The sequence below is a fragment of the Ovis aries genome, chromosome Y, assembly GCF_016772045.2.
Source record: "Ovis aries strain OAR_USU_Benz2616 breed Rambouillet chromosome Y, ARS-UI_Ramb_v3.0, whole genome shotgun sequence".
NCBI lineage: Eukaryota > Metazoa > Chordata > Mammalia > Artiodactyla > Bovidae > Ovis > Ovis aries.
Window position 1 is genome coordinate 5,491,406 of NC_082741.1, and position 20,434 is coordinate 5,511,839.

Here is a 20,434-nt window from a genome sequence, read left to right on the forward strand (position 1 = left end):
AGACATCTTCACGTTGGCCTAGTGAAACCCGTCTTGGACTTTTAGCCTTCAGAACTGTAAGATAATAAATTTGGCTTGTGTGAAGCCACTGAGTTAGTGATGACTTCCTGCCACAGCCCTGGAGAAGAGTGCATAGATGAGATTTCTGATGAACACAAGTTTACTTGAATACGTTGCAAGGCAGTCCAATGCCTTGTGTGCCTAATTAGGAAATACAATTCTCCTTTTCCTGTCCTCCGAATCCAGTCATTTATTCCAGATCTGAATCTGGTTCAGTTCCCTCTCGGCACTGCTTTACCTCAAGCCTTTGTCATTTCCCACGTGCATGAGGCTATTTTTGTAGTAACTGGTGTCACTGAATATACTTTCTTCTAAAGTCGCTCAGTCGTGTCTGACTCTTTGCAACCCCATGGACTGTACAGTCCATGGAATTCTCCAGGGCAGAATACTGGAGTGGGTAGCCTTTCCCTTCTCCAGGGGATCTTCCCAACCCAGGGATCTAACCCAGGTCTCCCACACTGTGGGTGGATTCTTTACCAGCTGAGCCAGCAGGGAAGCCCAAGAATACTGGAGTGAGGTAGCCTATCCCTTCTCCAGGGAAACTTCCTGACCCAGGAATCGAACTGGGGTCTCCTGCATTGCAGGCAGATTCTTTACCAACTGAGCTATCAGGGAAGCCCAATATATACTTTGGACCTCCCTTTGAAAGAAAGTGAAAGTGAAACTGAAGTCACTCAGTCATGTCCGACTCTTCGTGACCCCGTAGACTGTAGCCTACCAGGCTCCTCTGTCCATGGGATTTTCCAGGCAAGAGTACTGGAGTGGGTTGCCATTTTCTTCTCCAAGAGGATCTTCCCGACCCAGGGATCGAACCTGAGTCTCCCGCATAGTAGGCGGACACTTTACCGTCTGAGCCACCAGGGAAGCCTATGGAACTCCCTTTGGACCTCCCTAAACCCATGTTCCAGAGAAGGCAATGGCACCCCACTCCAGTACTCTTGCCTGGAAGATCCCATGGACAGAGGAGCCTGGTAGGCTCCGGTCCATAGGGTTGCGAAGAGTCAGACACGACTGAGCGACTTCCCTTTCACTTTTCACTTTCATGCATTGGAGAAGGAAATGGCAACCCACTCCAGTGTTCTTGCCTGGAGAATCCCAGGGACGGTGGAGCCTGGTGGGCTGCCGTCTATGGGGTCACACAGAGTCGGACATGACTGAAGTGACTTAGCAGCAGCAGCAAACCCATGTTCTACTTGTGAGCAGTCGGTGGTGGCTTAGTTGCTCAGTTGTGTCCGACTTTGTGATCTTGTGGATTATAAGCCCGGTAGGCTCCTCTGTCCATGGGATTCTCCAGGCCAGAATACTGGAGTGGGGTGCCATTTCCTTCTCCAGAGGATCTTCCCCACTCAGGGACTGAACATGCGTCTTCTGTATTGGAGGCAGATTCTTTGCCACTGAATCAACCTTTGTTTCTTCATTCTCTTTTTTAGAACTTAGAATACATTTTATTATTAATTTCAGTAGTATTTTGCATTAAAGTAAATGAAAGTCAGTAATATTCTAAAAATCTTTTAGACTGACTACATCAAAAATCTTTGGTTTTCTGTTTGATCCTGGAAAATGTTGTGAGGCAGTTCTGTTTTTTAGTGTTTTTTTTTAGTGCTGTGATTATTTCCAGATTAGTGCTTTTTGTCACAATAAACCACTGTGTTTCAACTGCTGGCATACTTTTATCCCAGAATCGGGAATTATGGATTTTAAAATAGTATCCAGGTATTTAGGGGTTCCCAGGTGGCTCAGTGGTAAAGAATCTGCCTGCCAATGCAGGAAGCATGGGTTCAGTCCCTGTGTTGGGAAGATCCCCTGGAGGAGGAAATGGCACCCTACTCCAGTATTCTTGCCTGAGACATCCCACGGACAGAGGAGCCTGGCAGGCTACAGTCCATGGGGTCACAAAAGAGTCAGGCATGAGTGAGTGACCAAGCATGCATGTACTGATCCATGTGTTTATCTACAAAAAAACTCCGTAAAATTGTTTGCCAGAACTGTAACTGTTTTTATGATCCAAATTTATAAATCTTGGAAGAACTAAATGCTTGAAATAAAATACACACAAGTCAAGTATTGGCCCATTAAAATATTTTTTTAAATAAAATATTTATTCCTGCAAAGGATAAGTGAACCATAATTTACTATTGGTTATATACTGCTTTTATCCTTAGAGTTGTCACAATAGATAGGTGGGATCATTATATATTATAAACATAACATATATATACATGCAGCCATAATTCACAGAAGTGTATGTTCATACAGATTTTATAGATACTAAATTATACATTTATACACATAAAATCTAATTTGGAAACAGTATGCTCAGGCCAAAACAGCTTTGCTTACTTTAGTTTTCAATATTCCTGTCACTAGTATGGATTTTATTTAAAACCTACTGGAAAGACTGAAGCTGAATCTCCAATACATTGGCCACCTATGTGAAGAACCAACTCATTTGAAAAGACCCTGATGCTGGGAAAAGTTGAAGGCGGGAGGAAAAGGGCACAACAGAGGATGAGAGGGCTGGATGGCATCACCGGCTCGATGGACATGAGATTGGGTGAACTTCGGGACTTGGTGATGGACAGGGAGGCCTGGCGTGCTGCAGTCCATGGGTCACAAAGAGTCAGACACGAGTGAGGGACTGAACTGGGTTGACTGAAAGCATTTAATTTGCAGATGAATATTTATTTAACAGAGCCAAATTAATACTAATCCAAAATAGCCATCTTTCTTTTAGAACAGGCTGTAAACCTTTCAACTTCAGACTTAGAAGCAAGAAACAAATGAAAGGGCAGGAGGGGAGAGGAGAGAAAACCTTTTGTTTAAAAAAAAATTATTTATTTTAATTGGAGGCTAATTACAATATTGTACGTTTCAACCTCTAGATGTACAGGAAGGGATCATGAAAAACACTTCAGATATGGCCTGTTTATTAGCGTGAAAAACTTCTTTCTGCTTCTCTGGGAACAAAAACATCCACTTTGCAAAGATAACAGCTTCACAGTCTTGTGACCAGGGGGAGAAACACCCCACGCGACCAGGGGGAGAAACACCCCACCCTCCCTCTCCAGTTTTATGAAGCGTTTGTTAATAGCTGGTCTTAGGACCCTCACCCCATTCTCACGTTTGACAGTTTCTAATTCAAAGATGATGGTAGTTTTTATTTTACTATTTATTTATTTCTAATGGGAGGATCATCGCGTTATGACATTGTGCTGGTTTCTGCCATACGTTGACATGAATCGGCCACAGGTGTATGTACGTCTGCTGTCGTGAAGCTCCTTTCCACCTCCCAGCCCACCTCCCTGTAGGTTGTCACAGAGTTCCCTCTGTCATCCGTCAAATTTCCACTGGCTATCTTACCCTGGAGGCTCAGACGATAAACAACGTGGGAGACCCGGATTCAGTTGCTGGGTCAGGAAGATCCCCTGGAGAAGGGAGCGGCTACCTAATCCAGTATTCTTGCCTGGACAATCCCATGGACAGGGGAGCCTGGTGGGCTACAGTCCATGGGGTCGCAAAGAGTCGGACATGAGTGAGCAGCTGAGCACACATCTATTTTACATATGGTAATGTGTCTGTTTCAATGCGTCTCTTCCCCTTTGTTCCAACCTCTCCTCCCCGCTCTGTGTCCACAATGGCCTGTTCTGGAAGAAATCCTTCTCTTGGCTTTCAAGCAGCCAATCAGCGCACCCGTAGACCTCACTTTGATCGTTGCTGCTACTGGTACTGCTAAGTCACTTCAGTCGTGTCCGACTCTGTGTGACCCCAGAGATGGCAGCCCACCAGGCTCCCCGTCCCTGGGATTCTCCAGGCAAGAACACTGGAGTGGGTTGCCATTTCCTTCTCCAGTGCACGAAAGTGAAAAGTGAAAGGGAAGTCGCTCAGTCGTGTCCGACCCTCAGCGACCCCATGGACTACAGCCTACCAGGCTCCTCCGTCCATGGGATTTTCCAGGCAGGAGTACTGGAGTGGGGTGCCATTGCCTTCTCCCACTTTGATCGTTACTGTAGAGAAAAGGAGTCCTAGACTTGATTGTTCAGGCCGCGTGTCTCTCGTACACACACCCTCCTAGTGTCTTTTCAGGTGGATAGTGAAAGTGAAGTCACTCAGTCGTGTCCGACTCTTTGCTGCCCCGTGGACTGTAGCCTTCCAGGCTCCTCTGTTCATGGGATTTCCCAGGCAAGAATACTGGCATGGGTTGCCATTTCTTCCTCCAGGGGATCTTCATGACCCAGGGATTGATAAATGTAACATGCTTGAATCATCCCAAACCCATCTGCACACCCTGGTCTGTGGAAGAACTGTCTTCCACGAAACTGGTGTCTGGTGCCCAGAACGTTGGAAACCGCTGCCCTTGATGACCTCCCGATGCCTTAGAACAGGAGTGACTGCCCTTGGTTATGAGTGTGTCTCAGGATGAAAACTGTCTGTCACACCTAGTTCTCATGAATGAGGGAGTTTTGTGTGAGAACGGATGTTCCTTTTGGTCTGGTCCTGAAAGCAGCGATGAGCAGCTCTGAATATCTGTCTGATTCACTGGTCTTCCCTCCTCACACCAGAGTGTCTATATTCTTGTTGTTATTCAGTCGCTAAGTCATGTTAGACTCTCTGTGACCCCTTGGACTGCAGCATGCCAGGCTCCTCTGTCCTGAACTATCTCCCAGAGTTTGCTCAAATCCAAGCCCACTGAGTCGGTGATGCCATCTAACCGTCCCATCCTCTGTCATCCCCTTCTCCTCCCGCCCTCAATCTTTCCCAGCATCAGGGTCTTTCCAGTGAGTCACCTCTTCACATCAGGTGGCCAAAGGATTGGAGCTTCAGTCTCAGCATCAGTCTTTCCAATGAATAGTCAGGGTTGATTTTCTTTAGGATGGACTGGTTTAATGTCCTTACTGTCCAACGGACTCTCAAGAGTCTTCTCCCACACCACAGTTTGAATGCATCAATTGTTTGGCGGTCAGTTTTCTTTTTCTTTTATTTTTTTTAAACAGTATCAATGAAAAGGCAAAAAAAAAAAAATCGATATAAGTAGCGTCTTTTTTCGTGCCTAGGCTGATTTGGGATTGAGTTTGCATGTCCTGCGAATCCGTTACTATCATGAAGAATAATCCTTTGGGCCGAATATGCACCAAATTCTGGAAAGCTGAGATTTTCTTGTTGTGACTTTGCTGGTATGTCAAAGACACAAATTAATATAATTAGAAAGTGAAAGTGAAAGTTGCTCAGTCGTGTCCGACTTCCGCAACCCCGTGGACTATACATTCCATGGAATTCTCCAGGCCAGAATACTGGAGTGGGTAGCCTTTCCCTTCTCCAGGGGATATTCCCCACCCAGGGATTGAACGCAGGTCTCCCACATTACAGGCAGATTCTTTACCAGCTGAGCCACAAGGGAAGCCCAAGACATCTTATGTACCCAGGCCAGGTGGGTTCATGTCTCAAGTCATTGGAGGTCCGATTGGACAAATCTCAACTATTATCATAGTCAGCAAACATTTAAAAATAAGTCTGCCCTTTCTGTGGCCTTGGTTTTCTTTGAGAACATTATCATGGTTTAATTCAAGTATGAGTAACTAATGAGATAGAACCTGCAGGGTTGTTTTGGTTTTTTTTTTTTCCCTCCGAACTCCAGAAGATTTGCCAGAAGTTAATCTTCTCAAGAGGAAATCAAGAATGGCTCCCTGCAGGTAATTCAGTGTGTGGAGCAGAAGTGAAAAGATGAGTTGAAATGAAGCACAAAATAAGAAACCGTGGATTCCTGAAAACCAAGCCTCAGGTGAGACCCTCAGGACACCCCGTGTCCCCAGGCTTGCTAGCGTTTTCTGCTTAATTTATTTCTGGGGTCTAGTTTTGTAGCAGCAGCCCACCAGACTCTGCATGAATTCGGCCTCTGAAGTCTGATTACCAAGATGTGAAAAATGATGGAAGTCACTGAAATGATCAGATAGCATCTGTCAGATAACTTTTTGGCAAGGTTCCCAGCTTTTCATTACTTAAGAGAAAACAAATGATGTGTTCCCAGCTTTTCATTACTTAAGAGAAGGAATGAAGAAAATCTCAGAAAATGTTAATCACGACTGAGGTGTAACACCATCATGTACCTCTGAGAATATCCCATGATTAATTTTTTTGGCCTTTACAGCTATTTCTCTTCCCTTTGAGATACAACTTTACAGTGGGGAAAAATACTTTTTTTTAACCTACCAAGGACTTATTAGCCAGTAAGTTTCCTTTATGGTTGATTCTGTATCATGTAAGGATACAGTTCATTGAGGGAGTAAATAAAAAGAAAGAAAACTTGGCTAAATGATGCAGTTTTTTTTTTTTAATGTGGACCATTTTAAAGTCTTTATTGAGTTTGTAACAATGTTGTTTCTGGCTTCTGGTTTGCTTTTTGTTACAGTATTGTTTCTGTTTTCTGGTTTGGTTTTTGGCTAAGAGGCATCTGGGATCTTAACTCCCAGATCAGGGACTGAACGCACACCCTCTCCATGGGAAGGTGAAGTGTTAACCACTGGACAACCAGGGAAGTCTCTCAGAATAGTGTACAACGTATACCTGAGGGATGGCTTTCCAGGCGGTGCTACTGGTGAAGAATTTACCTGCCAATGCAGGAGACTCAAGCGACGTAGGTTCAATCCCTGGAAGTTCCCTGCAGGAGGGCACGGCAACCCACTCCAGTACTCTTGCCTGGAGAATCCTGTAGACAGAGGAGCCTGGTGGGCTACAGTCCATGGGGTCTGAAAGAGTCGGACACGACTAAAGCTACTGAGCCCATACCTGAAGGATAGGGTGGAATGAAAGTTTGGGGCTGACAGTAGGTGGTTTCAGCTTTCAGAATATCATCAACATGTGGGAGTCTTCCGACACCAACTCAGGTTACGCTGTTCGCAGTCTCCTTACGAAATGCCAGAGCTCCGTCATCCTCGTCTTCTGTCCTATTTACCCCTGGCAGGTGAAACACACGGCAGCTGGTGAAACCTGAACTTCAGCGAAACAGGTTTTCATTTGAGTGTGAGGTATACATATGCTAAACAATTTACTCCTGTTTATCTGAATCTTGAATTTAATGTGATATCTTCTTCTTTTTTTTTTTTTTTTTTTTTTTGGTGACAGACAACCCCTGAAGCGCAGTGCCTATTTTCATGTACGTGAAATTATTTGGTCAATAAAAACAAAGTTGATTAGCCAGCCTAGCATGGCGGCTGCTCCATATGAAGGAATGTAGAGCACCCAGTCCTTTCTCTTGGAGAGGAGGCCAACTCACTGCGGGAAGTGGAGCATACTGTCCTTCATCCTTTTTTTAAAAAATTTTATTTTAATTCATTTCTGTGTGGCTGTGCTGAGCCTTCCTTGTTGCATGTGGGCTTTCCCTAGTTGCAGAGAGCGGGGGCTCCTCTCTACTTGAGATGTGCAGGCTTTATACTGCAATGGTGTCCCTTCTCGTGGAGCACCAGCTCCAGGGTGCACAGGCTTCAGTACTTGTGGCAGCATGTGGGATCCTAGTTCCCGGAGCTGGGACTGAACCCGTATCCCCTGCATTGTAAGACAGAGTCCTAATCACTGGACCTCCAGAGAAGCGCCCAGTTTCACTTTTTTTGACCTCAGTTCAGTCCAGTGGCTCAGTTGTGTCCGCCTCTTTGTGACCCCGTGAACTGCAACACCCCAGGCCTCCCTGTCCATCACCAACTCTCAGAGTTTACTCAGACTTATGTCCATCGAGTTGGTGATGCCATCCAACCATCTCATCCTCTACTGTCCCCTTCTCCTCCCGCCTTCAGTCTTTCCCAGCATCAGAGTCTTTTCCAATGAGTCAGTTCTTCGCATCAGGTGGCCAAAGGATTGGAGTTTCAGCTTCAACATCAGTCCTTCCAATGAACATTCAGGACTGATTTCCTTTAGGATAGACTGGTTTGATCTCCTTGCAGTCCAAGGGGGCAGGGGGTAGTTAGGTAATTAAAACAAAGCAAACATTTATATGTGAGGTATGTAAGTTAGTCATCAGAAGAACACCAACACTTTTGAAAAAGCCCTTGAAAAAGGACGGAAACAATTTTACACCTGTAGCAGCTTTGAGAAGTAAAATTGAGCCAAACAGGTTAAGGATGTTGAAGGGCATACACATTTGATACACAGACAGGACATAGTCGGTCCATTTCCGGGAAGTATGCCTTGTATAGTTGGACATCTCCCTTCTTGCTGGACACAGTTTCCTGATCTCTAAATCATCCCGTGCCCCTTGCTTGGGTGGGTCAGTTAATCCTCTGTGTTGAGCTCAGTCCCCTTCTAGCTGTAAGGACTGTTGTGGTACGTAGCGTCAGGCCCCCATCTGCTAGTCTAACCCTGGTTTGGCACAAAAGAAGTAATAACCAGGTTCCATTTCACTCCTCTCTTGTGACATGCCCCCTCTCCCGCCCTCTTCTGGTTCCGGTGACCAGATGCATGCTCTGTGATCTCACTGTCCTTCCTGGATCCCTGGTGGCTCAGATGGTAAAGAATCTGCCTGCAGTGCAGGAGGCCCGGGTGGGGAAGATGCCCTGGAGAAGGGAATGGCAGGCCACTGCGGGATTCTCGCCTAGAGAATCCCATGGACAGAGGAGCCTGGCGGGCTACAGTCCATGGGGTCTCAGAGAGTCGGGCACGACTGAATGGGCATGGGACTGCACACGGGTGCGGCTGTACACTCTCCGTCTCTGTTCGGCTTATCACACTTAGCCTAACTGTCCCTTTGGAGACTGTGCTGAGCGTGCGTGTGAGAAGGTCTGTGGCCTGTGAAACACGTTCACCTGGCCCCTCTCCCCACCTTCTGTCAGACACTCACAGCCAGACGTGATTGCCGGAGACAGAGGAGCGCATCGCAGCACACGGAGATGCTTTTTTATACGCCTCTGTGATTTTGTGGGAAGACAGTGGGGGACCAGCATCACCTGCTGTTTTATTAATTTAATTTAGCCCAAGAGACTTGGCTCCCAGCCGGGCTGGGCTGTCACGAGGTCTGATTGCACTCCCTGAGGTGCATTGTTCAGCCACGGCTGGGGTTGGCACCTGACTGTTGGTTGTTGGCAGATCGTCTACCTGCCTGGAGAATCCCAGAGACAGAGGAGCCTGGTGGGCTGCAGTCCACGGGGCCACAAAGAGTGGGACACGACTGAAGTGACTTAGCAGCAGCAGCCAGCAATGTATTGCTAAAGGGGTTGGAGAGCTGACAGAGGGCAGTGACTGCATCCCGAGGGCATCCTGTCTGGCTGGCTCCAGACTCGCGTGTTTGCTGACCCTTGACCACAGACGATCGCGGAGATGGACACGTGGCAGTGATGGCTTCTGTTTTCTAGAAGCAGGGATTCCCCCGACCACAGACACACACTTTCCTCCGTGGACCACAAGAAGGCTTATCTCAGTGGTACTTCTGAAGTGATGGCAAGGAGAACTGGAACCATCTGGGGCCCTCTCCACTGATAACAGTGACCGGAGCCAATAGAATCCAGGTAGAAATTAAGATGTGAAAGTAAGATGTTAGTCGCTCTGTCAAGTCTGATTCTTCTCGACCCCATGGACGGCAGCCCGCCAGGCTCCTTCGTCCATGGGATTCTCCAGACGAGAATACTGGAGCGGGTTGCTATTTCCTCCTCCAGGGGATCTTCCCGCGGCTCCTGAATTAGCAGGCAGGTTCTTTACCCGTGAGCTACCTGGGAAGCCTAATTGAAACCAAATCCTTGGAATGAGAAAGAATTAGTTTCGCAGTCTTGTCTGACTGTGCGACTGACTGTGTGACTCCATGGACTATAGCTCACCAGGCTCCTCTCCAGGCAAGAATACTGGGGTGGGTTGCCATTTCCTTCTCCAGTGGATCTTCCCACATCTCCTAAATTAGCAGGTGGGTTCTTTACCCGTGAGCTACCTGGGAAACCTAAGTGAAACCAAATCCTTGGAATGGGAAAGAATTAGTTTCTCAGTCTTACCTGACCCTGTGACTTCATGGACTGTAGCCCACCAGGCTCCTCTGTCCATGGGTTTCTCCAGGCAAGGATACTGGACTGGGTTGCCATTGCTGTCTCCAGAAGATCTTCCCGACGCAGGGATCAAACTCAGGTCTCCTGCGTTGTAGGCAGAATCTTTACCATCTGAGCCACTAGGAAGGTTCACAGAAATTAAGACAGCTCTGTATGAATGTTTCCAGCTTACGGACTGTTCAGCATCCTTCCTGACTGTTACTGTGATGGTAAAAGCTAAGTAGCTGTAACAAAGAGACAGGATACATCACTGGATCAAAAAGGACAGATGCGCACTTCTCTCCCACCCGGAGCGTACAGGCAGACCCAGCTCCCACTGGGCATTCGAGGTCCCAGGAGAGCAGGAGCCCCTTCCCATCGTCACATGGCTCCCAGTGCCAGCTCTAGGTGCCGCACATTTCAGCCAGCCACAAGCGAAAGGGAGAGAGGCCCGCTGAAGCACTCATGAGGACCCAGACGTTTTATGTGAGAGTTCTGTTCACATGCCACTTCCGAGGACCAACTACAGACTGTGTCTGTGCTTGGAGAGCAGGAATAAAGTGTGCTGTGCCCATTAGCACAGAACAGCAGCAGATCACAGGGGGAAGGTTAGGGACACATGCAGAAATCAGCCAAAGTCCAGTCTAAAAGACGTGGGGGCATACTTCCTGTTGGTGCAAGCAGCAACGAATCTGCCTGTGATGGAAGAGACACAGGAGACCCGGGTTCCATCCTTGGGTGGCGAAGACCCCCTGGAGGAGGAAGTGGCACCCCACTCCAGTCTTCTTGTCTGGGAAATCCGATGGACAGTGGGGCCTGGCGGGCTACAGTCCATGGGGGTCACAAAGAGTCTGACATGACTGAGCACGCGTGCACACAGCGAGCAGCTTCCTGGACTCCATTCTCAGGGGAGTCCCAAGAAAAGAACCCCCACGTCCCATGCGGTGAGAGAGCATCCAGCTCAAAGTATGGTCTAGAGAGAGGTGTAGTTTTCTTCTTCTTCTTCTTCTTCTTCAGATGACTCCCCATCACCCTCTTTTTTTGATTTAAAGAGAGTAAAACCAGGGACTTTCCTTGTTGGCCCAGTGGCTAAAACTCTTGAGCTCCCAGAGCAGGAAACCGCAGTTCCATCCTTAGTTGGGAAACTGGATCCCACATGCTATAGAAGCAAGAGTTCACCTGCTGTAGAGATTGACTATCCTGTGTGCCACAGCTAAGATCTGGCATAGGCAAATAAAAACAAATATTAAAAAAAAAAGTTGCCTGCCCTCTTGCATATAAAGTGTCAGTGTGGTAACAGTGTGCGTGTGAATGTCTTTGATCAGAAAATGAGAGAATAAGAAGCAAGTATAACAGGTGGCAACTGTGCCATCTTAGCGGACAGCAGTCTTTCTGGTTCTGGCTTTGTTGCTTGGGTCTCCAGGGGGCGTATCCTTGCTCCCTAACTCTTTTTGGCCACGTGTTAAGTTGAACATTGGGCAACACGCCCTGCCTGGCTTATCCTGGAGACCTTTAGAAACCTCCTCTTTATTTCATATCTGTACGGGAGCTTCTGAAGGAGCTTCTGAGCTTATCCTGGAGACCTTTAGAAACCTCCTCTTTTTTTCATATCTGTGCAGGAGCTTCTGGTCCTTTCCAGGCCAGGCTTGTCGTTTCCCTGAGAATATAAATTCCTGAGATATGTTGTAGGTTTCCGTTTTAGTTGCTACCCAGGAGGTTCCTGTGTCCTGTTCCCTTTTTCCCAGAGTTCTTTCCTGGAAAATGGTCTCCATAGGAAACGGACCTGTGGACACAGGGCGGGTGAGGGGAGGGGAGGGTGAATCGAGACAATGGCATTGACATATGTAGACGACAATGTGTAAAGTAGACAGGGAGCCCAGCTTGGTGCCCAGTGATGGCTGGGATGGGATGGGGAGGCAAGCTCCGGACAGAGGGGATCTGTATTTACGTATGGCTGATTCAGGCTGTGTGTAGCAGAGACCAGCACAGCATTATGATGTAATTATATTTCAGTTTAAAATAAATTTTTAAAAGCTTTATTTTATATATGTAAAAAAAAGGTCTCGAATCTGCCTTACATATTTGACTTCTTAGTTGAACCCCAAGTCTTTCTCTCTTAACTCTTTCTACCATGAGGTCATCTGATATATTAGATGACACTGTGAATCACATCATCATCTTAGGGCTTGATTTTTTTTTTTTTTTTTTTGCCTGAAATGACTAAACATGGCATTTGAGAAAGCTTTTGCTCAACATTTGAAACTTCTGTGATGGACGGAAACAGTTTTCTTTTTCTTAATGTTCTGAATGGCTCACCTCCCCGTTTTCCTTGCATCTCTGCTTATACTGCAAGTTAGCCGATTATTGCCTCTGTTAATTTCCTTTTTTTTTTTTTTTTTAATGCCTTAGTAAAAGCAATAAAGGATGGCAAACAAAAGAACTTTCTGGCTTTTTCCATTCATGCCATGCAAAAATCACATACTGCACCTTTTTAAACTTATCATCTGTTACACATTTACCAAATATTTTAAAGGTTTGTTCAAGGTCATCAGCTTTCTCTTCTAAAACGTGAGTTTCCTTGCTACTGAAACAATAACCCAATGCCATTTTGTGGGAATAATTTTTGTCCATCGGTGCTGTGCTTGATGTACCAGTTTCCACGTGGGATAGTTTTAATAACTTGTCTTAGCATTGCATGCTCAGTAGACACTGTGGAATCTAAGCATTTTAAAGAAAGTTCCCAGGTGCTTCAGTTGGTGAAGAATCTGCCTGCCAACTGCAGGAGATGGTGGAGACTTGGGTTCAATCCCTGGGTGGGGAAAACCCCCTGGAATAGTAGGCAATGGTAATCCGCTCCAGAATTCTTGCCTGGAGAATCCCACGGACAAAGGAGCCTGGCAGGATGCCGTCCAGGGGGTTGCAAAGAGTCAGGCACAACTGAGCAACTGAGCTTACAAAAATGACGATGCTGGAATAGTTGCTGAGGAAAATTGGGAAACTCTTCCCAGTCCCATCAAATGCGATTGACCTTTAGCAAGTAACTGAATCCATTTATATTTGAACCATCCTGCTGAGGCTGCTTTCTCTTGGAACAAGCCAGTACTTCTGGCCAAAGTATCAGAGGCCACTAGTAAATCAGAAATGGAATGCAGAGTCCAAGAGGTAGTTCCAAATGGTCAGCATCAGTGCTACCCAAATTGTAGGAGTCATGCAAAGTTGGCCAGACAGTCACCATCTTGATCTGATGAGTATTTTATTTGGTGTGTCAAGGCATGAGGACCACTTTTTTGGTGTCGGGGAACGTATGTATACAGTGTCTGTTTACAAATTCCCTGTTCCCATGTACTGGGATTCTGGGATTACTTGGGGAAAAGTGGATAATTCCTCTATACATGACTGTGGGAAGACCCACCCTTTGTGAATGTCACTTCTGTGAAATCTTTCCTGTTGAGATTCCATGGAAGATTTTTCACTTCTGGCTGTTGACAGAGAAAGTAATAGCGGGTAAATGGTTTGCAATGTGAATTTAAACTAATTCTCAAGATGACTCACAAAAGGAATTTATCATCATTATATTACTTTGCGGTAACTGGCATTATCCAAAAAAAAGGCACATATTTTCTAAATGAAAAATGCAACTCTTTACAGTTTTTCCAAAGGCAATAATTTATTTATACTTTAAGAAAGGGTACTGCTTTTCTTCTTTTTTTTACTTGTAATATTGAGCTCATTTTTTTTTCTTTCTCATATTGAAAGTTCTTAAGAATTGACTGTAATATATTTTAAAAAATTTTTATTTATTTATTATAGTTGGAGGTTAATTCCTTTACAATATTGTGGTGGCTTTTTGCCATACGTTGACGTGTCCCCCTGTCCCAAACCCCCCTCCCACCTCCCTCTCCATCCCATCCCTCTGGGTTGTCCCAGAGCAGTGGCTTTGACTGCCCTGTTTCACACGTCGAACTTGCACTGGCCATCTATTTCACATATGGTAATATACATGTTTCACTGCCATTCTCTCAAATCATCCCACCCTCGCCTTCTCCCACAGAGTCCAAAAGTCTGTTCTGTACATCTGTGTCTCTTTTGCTGTCTTGCATATAGGGTCATCGTTATCATCTTTCTAAATTCCATATATATGCGTTAGTATACTATATTGGTGTTTTTCTTTCCGGCTTACTTCACTCTGTATAATAGGCTCCAGTTTCATCCACCTCATTAGAACTGATTCAAATGCATTCTTTCTAATTGCTGAATAATATTCCATTGTGCATATGTACCACAGCTTTCTTATCCATTCGTCTGCTGATGGACATCTGGGTTGCTTCCATGTCCTGGCTATTGTAAACAGTGCTGCGATGAACATTGGGGTACACGTGTCTCTTTCAATTCTGGTTTCCTCGGTGCATATGCCCAGCAGTGGGATTGCTGGGTCATATGGCAGCTCTATGTCCAGTTTTTTAAGGAATCTCCACACCCTCTCCAGCATTTACTGTTTGTAGATTTTCTGATAGCAACCACTCTGACCAGCCTGAGATGGTACCTCATTGTGGTTTTGATTTGCATTTCTCTGATAATGAGTGATGTTGAGCATCTATTCATGTGTTTGTTAACCATCTGTTTGTTAGCCATCTGGAGAAATGTCTGTTTAGTTCTTTGGCCCATTTTCTCACTGGGTCGTTTATTTTTCTGGAATTGAGCTGCATGAGCTGCTTGTATATTTTTGAGATGAATTCTCTGTCAGTTGCTTCATTTGCTATTACTTTCTCCCGTTCTGAAGGCTGTCTTTTCACCTTGCTTATAGTTTCCTTCGTTGTGCGACAGCTTTTAAGTTTAATTAAGTCCCATTTGTTTATTTTTGCTTTTATTTCCATGACTCTCTGAGGTGGGAAGAACTGACCGTAATATTTATTTCAAAGGTTGCTGTGGCAGCTGTCCAGGCTGTCTCACTGGTCTTCTTTCTTGGATGTTCCCAGTTGACTCTATGATGCGAATTTATGGGTTGGTTTGTTTCGGATACAGTTTTATAACAACAGGAACACAAGCTTATTTTAAAGTATGATTTTTGATTTGGGGATTTTCCATTCTCTCTTGACATTTAGAGATGGATATTAATAACTTACATGTATAAACAGAAAATATATATATACACACACACACGCATATAAATACATATATATATATAAACCCAGGTCTCCTGCATTGCAGGGTGTTTCTTTACCAGCTGAGGCACCAGGGAAGCCATATATATACACACATGTACATACATATACATGTACATACATGTACATACACATACATACATATACATATACATATACATATACATATACATATGGCTTCCTTGGTGGCTCAGCTGGTAAAGAAACAGCCTGTAGTGCAGGAGACCTGGGTTCGATTCCTGGGTCTGGAAGATCCCCTCGAGAAGGAAATGGCAACCCACTCTAGTGTTCTTGCCTGGAGAACTTCATGGACAGAGGAGCCTGGTGGGCTACAGTCCATGGGGTTGCAAAGAGTTGGACATGACTGAGCAATTAACATGCTATATATATATATATGTATGTATGTGTATATATATATATATATATATATATATATAACATATAAATATATATTCTTCAATCCTGAAGGAAATCAACCCTGAATATTCAGTGGAAGGACTGATGCTGAAGCTGAAGCTCCAATCCTTTGGCCAGTTAGCACTAAGAGTCGACTTACTGAAAAAGACCCTGATGCTGGGAAAGACTGAGGGCAGGAGCAGAAGGGGACGACAGAGGATGAGACGGTTGGCTGGCATCACCGACTCGAGGGACGTGAGTTTGGGCAAACTGTGGGAGATGGTGGAGGAAGGGAAGCCCAGCGTGCTGCAGTCCACAGGGGGCAAAGAGGCAGACAGGACTTGGCGACTGAAGAGTAAGGACGCTGTAGAGTAAGTGCAGGCAGAGAGGAGGTGCGGAAGGGAGGATGCCCTCCCTTTCTACCGTCATGCTCTCTCTGCACTTCCACCAGGTTAGCACAAGATTCACGGTCTCTCTGCGCCCCACTGTCTTTTCCCACGGGGGAACGGGACCACGTACCCGTTGTGACTTCGGGACGAGGATCGGCGTAAATAGCTCTGCTTTTTCTCTGTCTGTGCTTCTCACCCAGCCTGCCCGGTGGGTGAGACCACGTGTTCCGGTCTCAGTTCCCATACGCTCATACATGGCTGGGGTGTGGCTGCGATTGCTTGCGACTGTCCTTCCTCAAGTGGGAAAATGGAATTCTCTGGGACTCGATTTTATTTTATTTATTTATTTTAAAAAATTAATTTGTTAATTTTAACTGGAGGCTAATGACTTTACAATATTGTAGTGGTTTTTGCGTGGAGAAGGCGATGGCACCCCACTCCAGTACTCTTGCCTGGAAAATCCTATGGACAGAGGAGCCTGGTAGGCTGCAGTCCATGGGGTCGCTAGGAGTCGGACATGACTGAGCGATTTCACTTTCACTTTTCACTTTCATGCACTGGAGAAGGAAATGGCAACCCACACAGTGTTCTTGCCTGGAGAATCCCAGGGACGGGGGAGCCTGGTGGGTTGCCGTCTATGAGGTCACACAGAGTCAGACACGACTGAAGCGACTTAGCAGTAGCAGCAGCAGCAGTGGTTTTTGCCATACACTGACATGAATCAGCCATCGGTGTACATGTATCCCCCATCCTGACCCTCCCTCCCACCTCCCTCCCCAAGGGATTTGATTTTAGCCCATTGTTGATAAACATAAGATACATATCTTCTAATCTAGCTCTTCTCAGTAATAAAGGTGCAAGTTAGCTACCTACCAGGGAAGTTGGCTTCCCCGGTGGCTCAGATAGTAAAGAATCTACCTGCAATGCAAGAGACCTGGGTTTGATCTTTGAGTTGGGAAGATCCCCTGGAGAAGGGAATGGCAGCCCACTCCAGTATTCTTGCCAGGAGAATTCCACTGACCAGAGGAGGCTGGTGGGCTCTAGTCCATGGGGTTGCAGAGAGTCAGACACAACTGAGCAACTAACACTTTTCACTTTTCAACCATCCACCTGGCAGACGACTTTGCAGAAGAAAAGGTGAAATGATCTGAGAATACCGAAGTACTAAGCCCAGGGCCTTGGTTGGGAACCTTGAGAACTAGACATAGATTTAGAATTCGGGAATGACTCCAGTAGCAAGTTGACTGAAGCTTCAGATAGGGCTTGGGCTCAAAGCTTCTGGCCTTGGCCTAACCAACTGGCTCTGCTCAAGTTGGAATTTTCCCTTCAGTGAGTCATTCCAGCTTGGGCCATATTGATAACAGACTCAAAAATGTTTTCAGGGGATAGGTTATCTTAAGTCAAAAGCCGCCCCAGGAAGCACGCTGGCTGAGCATGCCTGTGTGGGACTGAACAAAATGTGGGCCTGAAGGTACAGGGTGATGTGACTTGACCTTGAATCATAGAGGCCCTGGACGTATGAAGATCCTCACGGCTACCGCACAGCTTACATACAGACTCGTAAGGCATCACGAGAGAGGAAGGGACTTGTCTGAAGGAAAATGTGTTATTTTCATTGTCGTATTTATGGTTGGTAGACATTATGGAGGCAGGTATTAACAATCATCTGCTTTTGGTTTTTTTATAGTCTATGACAATGTATTAACAAGTATTATTTTTATTTTTTTAATATAAATACAAGTATTATTTTTAAATGTACTTACATGAACCTTGAAATTCACAAAGCCTGAAAAATATCAAAACAGTTGGAAGAAAAGAAGACACGTGTAAGGTAATTTGATAGCCAGAATTTCATGAGTTCATGTCAGGATTTTACTTCTTTATTAATATTTTTTGGCAGAGAGGCATGTGGGATCTTAGTTCCCTAACCAGGGATCGAACTGGCACCCCCTGTATTTGAAGCATGGAGTCTTAACCGCTGGACCACCAGTGAAGTCCTCAGTTCAGTTCAGTTCAGTCACTCAGTCGTGTCCAGCTCTTTGCAACCCCGTGGACTGTAGCATGCCAGGCTTAGCTGTCCATCACCAATTCCTGGAGCTTGCTCAGTGGGGTCCTGAGTGCCAGGATTTTAAGTTGCATCTAAGCTCCCTGCTTGTAGGGGAGCATTAGAATGTGAAGTTGGAGATTTTAAAAAGCCATTGAAACTATGTTGACCCCCCTACCCTGCTGCCTCCACCCCCAGTGGCTTAGACAGTAAAGAATATGCCTGCAATGCAGGGCGGTTTGATCCCTGGATTGGGAAGATCCCCTGGAAAAGGGAATGGCAACCTACTCCAGTATTTTTGCCTGGAGAATCCCATGAACAGAGGAGCCTGGTAGGACATGGCTGAGCGACTAACACTTCATACTGTGCTGAGGTTGCCACGGGGAAAAAATTGCCTGCAGCCAATTGTGTTACATTTAAAGTTGTTCTTAAGCTCGGTCACCTGAGTTAAGTGTGGAAGCAGTTCTCTTGGATTCAAGCCTTAGGTTATGAAGAATCTCTTAGCATCAAGTGGACTAGGTTGGCTTTGAATTGGAACGTTGTTTAATGTCATCAAATGGCCCCAGGTGTCAGAACTCAGTGGGATTGGATTTAAATTCCTGAAGTGTGGAAGTGTTAGTCACTTAGTTGTGTTTGACTCTTCGTTGCTCCGCGGACTGTAGCCCACCAGGTTCCTCTGTCCATGGGATTCTCCAGGCAGGAATATTGGAATGGGTTGCTATTTCCTACTCCAGGGGGTTTTCCCCACCCGAGGATTGACCTCACGTCTCTCTCGCGCGTCTCCTGCATTGGCAGGCAGAGTCTTCACAGAGCACTTGCGTCACCAGGGAAGCCCACAGAGACCGTAACGGATGGCAGAAAAACTGTGTATCTGCTGCACACGCCACAGTTACAGACTGTCCTGTGAACTGCATTTGTTATCAGGGCCGGGATCCCCGTGAGCCACTCAAGTCCAGGGTCCAATCCGTCCTCACTGAATATCTCAACATTTTGTTCCTTGTGGGATTTTTTCCCCCTCTTTAGATTAAAAAAATACTTTTAAAATTTATTGATTTTAATTGGAGGATGGAGAATTGATGCTTTTGAACTGTGGTGTTGGAAAAGATTCTTGAGAGTCCCTTGGACTGCCAGGAGATCCAACCAGTCCATTCTGGAGGAGACCAGTCCTGGGCGTTCTTTGGAAGGAATGATGCTAAAGCTGAAACTCCAGTACTTTGGCCACCTCATGTGAAGAGTTGACTCATTGGAAAAGACTCTGATGCAGGGAGGGATTGGGGACAGGAGAAGAAGGGGACGACAGAGGATGAGATGGCTGGATGGCATCACGGACTCGATGGACGTGACTCTGAGTGAACTCTGGGAGTTGGTGATGGACAGGGAGGCCTGGCATGCTGCGGTTCATGGGGTCGAAAAGAGTGGGACATGACTGAGCGACTGAACTGAACTGAACTGAATTACAATCTTGTGATTTTTTTTTTTTTTTGCCATACATCAATTTGATTTCGATTTTTAAAAATAATGTATTAAAATATCATTTAAGCTGATTAGTTTTATTTGGCCGTCCCTTCGATTGTGGGCCCAGAATGCCTTGTTGCCCTTGTTTTAGGCACGAAGGCGGAGTTCCAGACTCGCCTTGCAGGAGGCCGCACCCGCGGTACCGGCAGGCCTCCGGGGCTGAGTGGTTTGCAGACCCCAGTGGTTCTGCTTTCAGAGGCCATGACCGCAGCCACTGGGACCAAAGGCTGCACGGGGTGGACTCCGCTGAAGGCAGCCTTGGCTTGGCTCCAGAAACACAGGGCTCTGACGAATCAGAGAGTTGGGGAGGGTGTTGGCTGGGAAGGGTTAGTGTCCAGCTTGGCACTTCCGTTTCTTTTACAAGATTTTACAAGAGGCGGCTAGAGAAAAGACAAGGCCACTCTCCCAAGGTTTGAAATGTGATGAGAAGATTTGAGGGGGTGGGGGATCGGGCAGTCTAGACCAGGAGTGGCGCTGTTTCATGCACCTCCCGTGTGTGTGGGTGCCTCCGTCTCCCACAGCGTCAGCCTTGGCTCTGAACTGCACGTGGGGGTTGATCCCTTCTGCCCAGGGGACCGCTGTGCGCCTGTCGTTCCCGTGTGAGCTGATGGGTCCTGTGCGTTCCGGCAAGGCAGGCCCCAGACCCACTGGCTCCATCACCCAGACCCACTGGCTCCATTGCCCAGACCCACTGGCTCCATCACCAACCTCAGTCTGGTGCCTGGTCATCTCTGCTCAGATGGTAGCACAGTCTCTGGCCCGATGGGCAGCCTGGCCCCGTCTCCCCAGCACAGAGGAGAGGGTGGCTGTGCCCCTGGTGGGCCTGGAATGACATGAGTATGCCTTTGCCCTGCAACCCACTTCCCTCCTGGTTGGAGC

The 20,434-nt window shown here is 46.3% G+C and overlaps 1 protein-coding gene across 33 annotated transcripts in view; it reads left to right on the plus strand.

Moving 5' to 3' along the window:
• LOC132657141 (basic salivary proline-rich protein 3-like) overlaps positions 1-20,434 on the plus strand; it is a 443,202-nt gene that overhangs the window by 112,249 nt on the left and 310,519 nt on the right. For 14 of the 33 annotated variants that reach the window (XR_009599005.1, XR_009599029.1, XR_009599003.1 and 11 more), the window contains one exon: positions 5,693-5,836. The exons of 18 other annotated variants lie outside the window; for them this stretch is intronic. The gene's annotated coding sequence lies outside the window, so the exon portion shown is untranslated. Of the gene's footprint in view, positions 1-5,692; positions 5,837-15,679; positions 15,863-20,434 lie in introns of all 33 variants that reach the window. One more of the 33 variants, XR_009598990.1, reaches the window with a different exon arrangement.